The 11,424-nt window shown below is 41.3% G+C and overlaps 1 pseudogene; it reads right to left on the reverse strand.

The window, feature by feature from the left end:
* Nucleotides 1-7,842: 7,842 nt before the first annotated feature.
* LOC100686550 lies at nucleotides 7,843-9,709 on the reverse strand (annotated as a pseudogene).
* Nucleotides 9,710-11,424: the final 1,715 nt, after the last annotated feature.

The raw sequence follows: 11,424 nt of genomic DNA on the forward strand, positions 1-11,424 counted from the left end.
AGATGTGTCTTAAATTGATAAGTGGAGTGTCAAGCATCACTTCCAGTAACAGGAAAAGAATCCACAGTCTTTAATTTTTACGTCTAATTGACTTCAGTTGAGGTGTAGTCAAATGTATATTATTTCTTAATTTGACACCTTCCATTTAAGAGGTCTTATTTTATATGTATCAGAGTCACAGGTGTGAAATTAGTCACTGGGAAGACTAACTGTTCCAGATTCTTTTGACCTTATGGCTGGAAGGAATTTAATTGTAACCTCATAAAAAGAAAGGAATTCTGGCCACTGGGGAAGATGATTACATGGTCATTGACAATGTGAACTTGAATGGCTACATTAGCTCTTTAATTATAATGAATCAAGAAGAAACGTTCAAGGTTGGAAAGGAGGCATTTGATAGGGGATAATGACAGGTACTTATGCAAATGGTATCAACACTGACAGAATGAAGAGGCTGGAGCCAGAAGGGAGATGTGCAACACCTACCAAAGATTCAGCATCTGTCACTTAAACTACTGTGTAAAGTGACACGTTTCTATTCACTGAATCTCAAGGTGGAGATTTTTGTTGTTAGTTAGTACTTCTGTTGTCTTCTCCCTCCTGAATTTTTCTGTGTCACTTCAGTGTGAAAATCCCTAAATGTGAATGGCGGGAGAAGGACAAAAAATAGCTGAGACCAACATTTGGTCCCAGGAACCAAATGTTCTTTATATAGGTTGTGGCTAGTTAAAAAAAAGAAAAATCATTTTTGTTTGTTTTTTAATTCCCAGCTTGGGCTTCAACATCTATCATCTCAAAGCACCCAGGGCAAGTTCTTAATGCATAGAACATTAAGATTTGATGAATACATTAATGGTTGAATGAATGGATGATTATGGGGACATGAATGCTGTAAAGGAGAAATGAGAAAACCTGAAAATGGAACTGAGGGAAACAGCTTCAATGTTAGATCTCAATTGTGAAACTGAACCAAGGAAACCTCATTTAAAATGGAGTGGGAAGGCCAAAAGGGGAAGCTCTCACAGAAATACCATCGGTGGGAGCTCTCTGCAGATCCCAATAGGAAGAAGCCTACTCTACTACCCTAGCAGGAGGAAAGAAGGTTTTCTCCTTGCTCAGCAACAGCCCAGCCAATGAGAGACTGTCACAAAGCAGCCAATGAAAAGACACTACATTTCCAACTCCCAGCCTACACCGAGTTACTTTGTGTTCATTACAGCCCTTCTCAACTGGCCCCTTTCCTCTATAAAAGTGGCTTCTCCTTTGTTCTTTGGGCTTGCCTGTGGTGCACCATAGCTTGCTTGTCCTGAATCACAATTCCTCTGCTATTCGGGAATTAACTCATTTTGTTGTTAAAATAACTGGCTGTTTTATTTTCAAGGTTGACACAACTTATATAACTTTTACAACACTGAAAATAGATGTATTTCTTGGAATTGTTTTAAGAAACTGTTGAGAACACTTATGAGATAATCATTTTTAGTCATAGATTACTTAATTAAGGTAAGGACATATAAACAGCTTGTACCACCCACAGGCAAAGTACTGTTGTTTGTCAGGGAAATGAAACTGATTTCTGCTTCTAGAAAGCCAGGCAGTCCTCATTGGAGCTTTTTCTTCTCAACAACAAGCACAACAACAACAGAAAGTCCCTACAGAAAATATGTTTTTTTAGGACGCAGAATCATCATCTTGGAAGGTATCTTTATGGGGAGAGAATGGTTATTACTTAGTCCTACTATTTCCTTCCTTGTGGATAGAACTTCTATTACAATAATCCTCCTCTTCTTCCCTTTTTATTTCTCTTCAGGAAAAGAGACTTCAATATGTCACCTTGGGAGAAGAAACTGAACCTCACCCTCTTTTTTAGAGACACCCTGACCCTGCTCACAAGAAGCCTACATTATTTGTTTCTCTAGGTCAGTGGTTCTCAAAGTATGTTCCTGAACCAAACGCATCAGGATTCTCCAGAGACTTGTGAGAATGTATTATCTAAATGAGCCAAAGATGGCCTCGGAATATTGGCCCTATGTGTCTTCTTCACAGCAGTATGTGACCAGCTAGCTTAATATCCCACTGGCATTACACTTATTTTTTTTACACATTCAGTTGTTTTAAGCAGAGCCCTAATAAATTAGCAGATTTTTAGCCATATAGATCCTGCCCTCTTTGTGTGCCCCATGAAATTGCATTCAACATCTGCTAACCATAGATAAGTTAAAATAAACACCGGAGCTATAAAAAAAAAAAAAAGACCCCAAGATGCTGCTACCCTTCAGAACTCTGTGACCCAGATACTCCCCTTGGGCAGCTGAACAACATCACCTTGACACATGATCCCCTCACTGTGTAGCGGTCTCTGAATTGTCTCATGCTGTGAGAGAACTTTCCCACATGTGAACATGTCAAAATGTCACCTATATAAAGCTTACTGTATGTTATTGCAATGGTCACATCTATTATGTCTGTTCCCTAAGCAACTCCCAAATTCCTGGAACTCATCGAACAGAAGGCAGGTGCTTAACCAACTGAGCCACCTAGGTGCCCCCAGCCTCTTGGTTCTTAAGTTCCATTTTCCTGAAGGCGCCAGTTTGAGACTCTCCATTTCATATCCTCTGGTTCCATTCTTAAATTTATTTATTTATTTATTTATTTATTTATTTATTTATTTATTTAATCTATCTATCTATCTAAAAAATTATTTATGAGAGACACACAGAGAGAGAGAGAGAGAGAGAGTGAGAGGCAGAGACAGGCAGAGGGAAAAGCAGGCTCCATGCAGGGAGCCTGATGTGGGACTTGATCCCAAGACTCCAGGATCATGCCCTGGGCCAAAGGCAGGTGCTCAACCCCCTGAGCCACCCACGCTTCCTTCCTCTGGTTCCATTTTAGATTGAAATCTTTTCATACAAACATGATGTGAATCAATAATCAAAGGTGATATTTTGCTTCTGTTTGCTCATGCCCCTGTTGCATTTGATTGTCAACTTGGATGGGGAAAAGCAATGTTATTGACCTTCTCAAAAACCAATTAAAAAATTGTAAATTATGGTAATCCCTCTCATGTCTTTCTAATTAATTGCCTACTATACCTCTCTGTCAGGAGGTCCCACAGCATCTCAAAATTAAACCCCTAGTATATCCTACTAAACCTGTTTTTGTTTTATTTCCTTCTTATAGCCGATAGCACCACCATCCATTCACCTGCTCAAGTCAGGAATCTGGGAGTCTCTTTTAATGCCTGCCTTCTTCATCCCCCAAGGCCTGGTAATCATCAAATCCTGCTCACTTTACCTCCCAAATAGCTCTCAAACTGCTCCACCTCCTTTCTTTACACCACAGTGCCTTTGTCTCAATAGCATTGATGTTACAATTGCCAACTCCCTACTTTTTCTGTGGAATAGTTTAGAGGTGGGACAGAGGGGAGGCCCGGGAGGCCAGCCAGAGGTTGTAGTGTCAATCCTATTGAAAGAAAGAAGTGGTGGTGGTGGTGAAAAAAGAGAACTAATCCGAGTGTCCTTTTCTAAAGCATTCTCTTTCTTAGACCCCACCACCCCCCAGCCTGCCTCAGTAACTCCCCTTTGTCCTTAAAGTCCCAATTCCAAGTATGCATACAAGGCCTTCATAACCCGGTATGGTGTATATCTCCAGTTTACTCGCTTGCACACTATACTCAGCCACTCTGAACTTCCTTCAGACTCATGATTGATTATTTCTATTCACCACTGAACCCATTTTATACATTTCCCCCTCCATCTGAAATGCCTTTTGCTTCATCCTATTCACTTGTGAAGCTTTTATATGTTCTTTGGGGCTTGGTTTATACATTCTCTTTCTGGGAGGTCTTTCCTGACTTCCAAATTTGGGACAGAAGATTTTCTATGGTTTCCTTCAGCACCCCATGGCTAACGAATCCTAGCATGTACCAATATTGAGATGATGGTTTGAGTCTCTCTTCCATTAAATTGCATAACACCTGAGGCAGGGACCATGTCCTCCTAACTGTTGTGTGCCCAGCCCTGTCCCGTGTTCAGCACTTGATACAATTTGTTGAATGAATGTTTTGTATTTATCAATTAATATATCTTTTACTTACACTCTCAGCAGAGGATTATCTCCTTTGATTGATGGCTCATTATTTCCTTTTACATCATCTGTCCCCCCATTCTCCCTCTTGCCCCTGTAACTCCACCACAGTCCTACTTCTTTTCTTCATCCTTTCTGGAATATTGAGTCCCTGCTGTATTCCAATAAGTGCTCTTATAGATTCTTTCTACCATTTCTTCACAGCTTCTGCACAGAGTTCTCATTTTGCTACTTTTCTATTTTTACTAAGAATGTAGCTGATTTTCAGGATCGTTCTTACCTGTATCTGCTCCTGTACTAAGTATATCAGAAAACAAGGCTTTGTGTGGAATCAGAGATGTGCTGCATTTGAGCCATGCTGATGCACATGTCTTGCTTTATTTTCTTCCTTAAATATTTAGACATATCTGAGTGAGCAGGTCTCCTAAGCACCTTCTAGAGGACCAAACTTGTGAGGAAAGGGATACCAAGGCTATCTGCAGAACTTCACAGTATGTGAGCAGATGTCAATGTGGCTGTCTCCAACATCACAAATTATGGAGACTTAGGTGACAGTGTGGTGCTGATCAAGGGACTCTGAAAAGACTAATCTGTTTTATAGCATTTGCCACTTTGTGTGGTATAAATACTTCTACCATGGTTGATTTCAAGCCACCTATACGGCATCATTGAACATGGAGTTGGGAAGTGATCAGTAGAATCGGCTCTCGCTGACTGGTACAAGCTGATCCAGCGCATCATTATTGCGTCAGGGGGCACAGGTTTCCAGGAGGGAGGTGCTGGGCACTATTATTAGTTTGACTAGCACCTTGCTCTCTTTTCTGAAACTTACCCTGCCCCTGGCAGAGCTGTCAGCTGGATGATCCTGATGAGATTGGAGGTGCTCAACTCAAGTTGGGCCAACCAAAGTACTTTCTAATAAACTTAGATTTGGAATTTGGCTGGTTTCAAGGACCAAGATGTAGCTCAGGAATTACAGAGGCCATTTTCTTTCCACAGACTTAGAATAGAAAAACCCATCTGCAGCAAGAGAGAAACAGCAACAGGATATACAAAGAAGGGGATGACTGGGTTTCTAGAGGTCTTTAGCAGCAAAGATGAGGAATACGTCTGTGTATGGATATGAGAGACCACCTGACCCTACCTTACCTTTGCTTAAGTTAGCACCATATAATTCAATGATAAAGATGTTAATAGTACAAAGGATCTGGTTAAAAAAACAAATATCATGCTTTTCTTTTCTGTGTTCATCCTCCCAACTATTTGTTCAGAAATTAACATCTAGGGATGCCTCAGCAGTTGAGCATCTGCCTTCGGCTCAGGGTGTGATCCCAGGATCCTGGGATCGAGTCCCCCATCGGGCTCCCTGCAGGGAGCCTGCTTCTCCCTCTTTCTATGTCTCTGCCTCTCTCTCTCTCTCTCTCTCTTTGTGTCTCTCTCATGAATAAATAAATAAAATCTTAAAAAGAAATTAACATCTAAAAATCACAGACTTTTGATTATAGGTTTTTTTTTGAAATTGAAATATTTATTTTTAAATCCTCCAAAACACTGGGGTGATTCAGCTAAAAATGGTTTACAGAACTAACAACTCCAATAATGAATAAGCAGTACAGTTCCTACTCATGATACAGTTGTGTTGTAAAGTCTCAAATAATAAAAAAATAAAGTTTCAAATAATCAGTTTATCAACTTGTTGCTTTTACTTCTACAAATTTCATTTAATCCATGATATGAATTGCAAATTATTTCCAGATCTCTATAGATTATAAGCTGTAATTGAGTTTTAGTTACATAGCAGGTGAACATTTTAACTGAACCATTACTTCAAGATACAATGTGTTACAAGTAATTATTACAGTACAGGCACCAAAGAAAAGAAATTTCTTGGCATATGATATAACCACAACTTATTCTAGTGTCCTTATTATTATAGAAAAAGAAGAGGTAATGGCCCTTTCACTAAAAAACTGTATTCTTTACTTGACAGACATCTTTCTTTCTTATATTTGGCAATTATTCACATTTTTATTTTATTTATTTTTTAATATTTTATTTATTTATTCATGAGAGACACACAGAGAGAGAGGCAGAGACACAGGCAGAGGGAGAAGCAGGCTCCATGCAGGGAGCCCAACGCGGGACTCGATCCTGAGTATCCAGGATCAGGCCCTGGGCTGAAGGCGGCGCTAAACCACTGAGACACCCAGGGATCCCCTTATTCAGATTTTTAAAAATTACTTTTGTGCAAAAACAAAACTGTGCAGATCAAAAAATAAAACATTAACTATCAAAACAATTAATATCAATACTACACCTACTGAAATGTAGCCCTGGTTTGGGACTTAGACAGGCATAATATTTATACTGGGCTTAAAAGAAAAGGGGTATTATCCATGTAACAGTGCTGTAATTATAAATGAGAATTAACTGAACAGTCTAACTTAACTTTGTATGGGCAGAGATCAGCCTACTATGGTTATTTTCATGAATAAAAAATGCTTATTTAAATTTCCTTCAAAAATGAGCACATGAGGGATCCCTGGGTGGCGCAGCGGTTTGGCGCCTGCCTTTGGCCCAGGGCGCGATCCTGGAGACCCGGGATCGAATCCCACGTCGGGCTCCCGGTGCATGGAGCCTGCTTCTCCCTCTGCCTGTGTCTCTGCCTCTCTCTCTCTCTGTATGACTATCATAAATAAACAAAAATAAATTTAAAAAAAAAAAAACAAAAAAAAATGAGCACATGATGCTTATGTACTGAATGATTATAAAAAACAAAAATGTACAGTTTACAGGACATTTTACTACCATGACAAAACTATGCTGGTGTAATACCTGTCAATCAGGTATTTAATCACATGTTAATCAGTTTTTCTTAAGCTCCCCAAATCCAAGCATATTATAGGCGATATGAGTTGGAGATTTAAAAAATGAAGCCTAATTCCTCTAGTATTGTCAAAACTCCATCCATAGCTAATTAGTATTGCTTTAAATTTCCAACCATGTCAAATAGGGTTAATTGCCTCTTCTGAAAGGGAAGGTAACTACTGCACACCAAGAGGTACCTCTGTTGCTTCTAAATATTTCACACATGTGCCTCAAATGTGATCATCACTGAGCTGCCTGGAAAATCATCCCACCTTGGTAGAAGAATCAATACTTCTCCAGGTTTCATTTCTAAGAGTTTATTAAAAACCTCTGTCTTAAGAAGGTACGACTTGTTTCCACCTCGCCACCGATAGCCATTTTTAGAATGTGTTTTGCAGCTTGATGATTTACAAAAGTTGAATAGGATGACTCTGAATGACCTGTATGTTTCATGAGAGTTCATTCAAATAAAGATCAAAGCATGAAAGTAGTCATCCCAGTAACTTAAGAAGGATACCTAAAAGCAAAACTGTATCTCATCATGTAGTACAATACAGGTGAAACTATAGTATGGAAAGTTATTCCATAAAATAATCTCTTTAAAGTACAAAATTGATAGGCAGCCCGGGTGACTCAGTGGTTAGACGCGCCTGCCTTCAGCCCAGGGCGCTGATCCTGGAAACCCGGGATCGAGCCCCACGTCGGGCTTCCTGCACGGAGCCTGCTTCTCCCTCTGCCTGTGTCTCTGCCTCTCTCTTTCTGTGTGTCTCATGAACAAATAAATAAAATCTTTTTTAAAAAAGTACAAAATGATAAACACCATCACAAAATAGTTGAATAGCTTCTTCCAAATCTTCAATGCTGTAAAGATCAAAAGGCACATGGAGTTCATGAGTTAAGCATTGTTAAGCCCGAAGTAACTTTGGTGGGTTTCCCTGGTTCCGTATGGAATAGAAGCCAATAATAAGTTCCTTCGGGGGTTTCATCGGGTGGACACTTGCAAAATTTTTCAATTAATTTCCTCACCATTTTATCTGTGATGCCAGGCCAAGCGGCTTCTGTCCCAGCAATACTTTTCTCGAGTTCTTCAATTGCCTGATTCCTGCTAGCGTTATTCTCATCCTGCTGTTTAAGTTCAGCAAATGCAGGTGTGATTATCATAGACAAACAGGTCAGGGTTTGCACATGATCTTGCTCTGCCCCTTTCTGGGGTTTCCTTGGATTGGGCTTTCTTTAATACGGTGGTAAAGCTCCATTCGGGATCAGTGTTGTTTTCTCTGCTGGTGGCTTCCGAATTAGAGCCCTCAGAATCAATTTCATCATCCCTGTGCCCTTCTGCTTTCCAGCTCTTAAATCGATCTATCAGTTCCATCAGATAAGAAGTCTTCTTTGGATTTTTTTTTTTTTACAATGAATTTGTGTTTCAGAAATTCTTTAGCTGTAGGACGAAATGATGGATCTTTGTTGATGCTTGCATCAATAAACCCCTTAAAGTACTTAGTGAAGTCTCCAACAAGAGTTGGAAGATTGTTTTCTTGGATTAAGATAACAGAACTCTCACTGGATGCATACCAGAGTTAGGTGGTCCTCCCTTGGCTAGTTCAATAATAATTCCCAATGACCAAATGTCAGGTTTTTAAAAAATATTCATTTTATTTATTTATTCATGAGAGACAGAGAGGCAGAGAGAGAGAGAGAGGCAGAGACACAGGCAGAGGGAGAAGCAGGCTCCATGCAGGGAGCCTGATGTGGGACTCGATCCCAGGTCTCCAGGATCACGCCCTGGGCTGAAGGCAGGTGCTAAACCTCTGAGCCACCTGGGCTGCCCCCAAATGTCAGTTTTTGAGTCATGAGCCCCCTGTTGAATAACTTCAGGAGCCATCCAAGATGGTGTTCCCACAAAACTAGTTCTTTTAATTTGTATCAGCTGACCAGTAAATCCGAAGTCGGCAAGTTTAACATCTCCTTGTTCTGACAGCAAGACATTGGCAGCCTTTAGGTCTCGGTGGATTTTCTTTCCTGAATGCAGACAGTCCAGGCTTTTTAACATTTAGCACGGGAGCGATCTGGAGCTCATTAAATGGACCAGCTGGAAGAAGACCCAGTGCTGACCCCCCCCCCCCCAGGTATTCCATTGTTATCTGTAATTTTGAACCCTTTAAATACGATCCATAGTATTTTTTTTTTTTTTTTTTTTAACATAAGAGCTGTCACACCAGCTCAGAATGGTTATTTCTTGCCAAAAGTCTTCAGTTCCATCCTCGGCCTCCTCAAGGTCTGTGATGTTAATAGCAACCACTTGCTGGATACAGTTATCAATTCCTGGGAAAACTCCTCCAAGGGAGCCTTTCCTGATGTGCTCTAAGGTTGCAAATCGTGCTTTCTGGATGGGCCATGTCGTTCTGTATCCTGGGAACTTGGAGAGCTGCCCGTGAAGGCAGGTGAAGGCAGGTGAAGGCAGGTGCAGGCGACGGCTGCCCCGCACGGCTGCTGTGGACTCAGTCCCTGGGACTGGGTGGGGTGCCCTGGGACTCAGTCTACCCTCCGGAGGGTGCAGCGCTCTTGCCACCGCTCTCTGCCCTGCAGACGGGCCCTGTGTGTGGCGGTGGCCAGGAACTGGGCCCCTATGATGCCATTCCTCTGTGCCTCCTGGCTGTATAGTTACAGATTTAAAGGAAGGAATGGTTCTTATAACAGAGAACTCTGGCCATACCAGCTTCCAGTAGGCTAGCGGTTTTCCAAGCACTTTTCTGGAACCCTAGCACCGCCTGGACTGCATCAGCAACCGAAGGGCAAGCACAGCGGGTGGAGGGCCGGGCTCCCATCCTAACACCAATCGGAGCAGCTCTGGGCTTACTGTTGCAAATGTTTTTTGTTCTATTTATAATTTTATTAAACAAATGTTTGCCCTGCTGAGGCCTTAGATAAAATTGTGGAGAGATCAGATGGCCTTCCGCGTTCTTCCTTAGTGCTCCCCTCCTGCTCCTTCTCTCCCCCCTGACATTTCTATCCTCACACTCACTTTATTTGACCTGTTCACCACTGCAGCTCTTGGGGAAAGGGACAGATAACCTAGAAGTCAGGAGTAGCTAAGGTCGAAGCATTACATTGCTAAGACTACCTGCATCCAATGGAGGACAACAACCGAAGACCACAAATGCAGCTCTAAAAATAAGAATTTCAACCATCATCCAAGAGGTGGTACAGTTTTGGTAGACGTGGGCGAGTGACATGAGGTGGGGATAATTTTCTGGAATTTTTGGAATTTACCACGTGAGTAATTAACTGCTTTGGAGAGTCATGAGATCTGTTCTGAAGTCAAGGGCATGATTCCCCATCCTTACCTGGGAACTGAGTCTGAGGTGAGCTAGCTCCAGTTTCTGTGCTGGTTTCATTCAAAGTTACTTTTGTTGCCAGTACTAACATTTGCTCTTTTTAAAATTTCAATTTTCAATAGAAAATATGGAGAACTGTTCTGCTGGCGGTGGTATGTCTCTGACTTTTTTTTTAATTTTTATTTATTTATGATAGTCACACACACAGAGAGAGAGAGAGAGAGAGGCAGAGACACAGGCTGAGGGAGAAGCAGGCTCCATGCACCGGGAGCCCGACGTGGGAATTCGATCCCAGGTCTCCAGGATCGCGCCCTGGGCCAAAGGCAGGTGCTAAACTGCTGCGCCACCCAGGGATCCCCTGTCTCTGACTTTCTTTGAGACCACAGTCCTTAATGATGTTTACCTAGTACTTGTCTTTCTCAGCTCAAGATTTGAGAATGTTTTAAAAAAGATTTTATTTGAAAAAAAAAAAAAAGATTTTATTTGAGAAAGAACATGAGCATAAACAGTGGGGCGGGGGGCGGTGGTGGTGGTTGTTGCAGAGGGAGAGGGAGAAGCAGACTACCCCTGCTGAGCAGGGAGCTTGATGTGGCCTTGATCCCAGGACTCTAGGATCAGGACCTGGGCACCCTGAGAATGTTTTTCAATAAAATTTGCAGGTCTCTAGGTGGTGGTGGCTTATCAAACTTACAGCATTAGTAAGATAATCAACAGGAAGATGGGCATGTGAATTAAAAAAAAAAAAAGAAAACAGAAGACTCCCCTGAACATAATCATTTGTATAGATTCATAAGGAACCATGCTCAATGTAGGAGTCAGAGGTGTAGAGCACACATTGGCCGAGAAGTTCTAACAAGCCTTACGCTTCAAATGAAATAAAATGCATTCCTCAGAAACCTCCAGGAGAGGAGACAGTGTGACATTTTCCACACACGTATAAAATCTGGAAATTACCTTCATTCCCGTGGGCTTTCTTTCTGGCCTTAGAAATGTAATCACATGTACTGGGTTTTGTACTGAGCACATCGACTTTGAATGTATTCACTCTAGCCCCTAGATTTTATTGTATATAACTCAATTAACGAAGTATTGAACAGATTTTCAGCTAGTACATTAAAAGCAATTGCTATTTGAA

Source organism: Canis lupus, chromosome 22 (genome assembly GCF_011100685.1).
Source record: "Canis lupus familiaris isolate Mischka breed German Shepherd chromosome 22, alternate assembly UU_Cfam_GSD_1.0, whole genome shotgun sequence".
Taxonomy (NCBI): domain Eukaryota; kingdom Metazoa; phylum Chordata; class Mammalia; order Carnivora; family Canidae; genus Canis; species Canis lupus.